Source organism: Arachis duranensis, chromosome 8 (genome assembly GCF_000817695.3).
Source record: "Arachis duranensis cultivar V14167 chromosome 8, aradu.V14167.gnm2.J7QH, whole genome shotgun sequence".
Taxonomy (NCBI): domain Eukaryota; kingdom Viridiplantae; phylum Streptophyta; class Magnoliopsida; order Fabales; family Fabaceae; genus Arachis; species Arachis duranensis.
The window spans coordinates 6806820-6807529 of NC_029779.3; positions in this window are offsets into that span (position 1 = coordinate 6806820).

Below are 710 nucleotides of genomic sequence, written 5' to 3' on the forward strand. Positions count from 1 at the left end.
GCTTTGCCACGATTCACAAAACCGCCATATAACCATTTTTACCCATTTCAAACAAATGGCTAAATTACAAACACATTAACATGTCATACATCTTTCCTCATCCCAATTTCCAACAATAATATTTCCAATCAATCTTCATTACACATAATCAATATTGTACTCACTGTCACATGATTTCACCCACAAATCAACCTTAATCATTTCTCAAATATATATCACAACATACATATCTCTTATGCACCATCATACCATCAAGGCATCAATAATCATGATCACATATATGACCACATAACATACCTCAACCAAAATCAAACATACCTCATCTATACAATTTCACCCAAAATTACCAATTTCCACACTTCTACTCCTCAAACCTCATCATTCAATAACCAACCCAATCATTCATATATTCATTATCTAAAATCCATCCAATCACTTGTGTCATCATACAATGCACACATCAACTTACCTTCCTTACCTCTTACCGGCCTCCTACCCAAAATTTACGGCCTCTGGCCTAATTTCACAATTTAGATGCATAAACCACAAATCAATACTCATTATCCAATACATCAAATTTTCAATACACCAAACATACAAGGCCACACAATTCTCAATCCAATCATTAATTTCACATTACATACCAACTACGCATATTAGCACCAACCATTTACACAATCCAAACTTAATCCTAGGGGCATCTAGCCTAG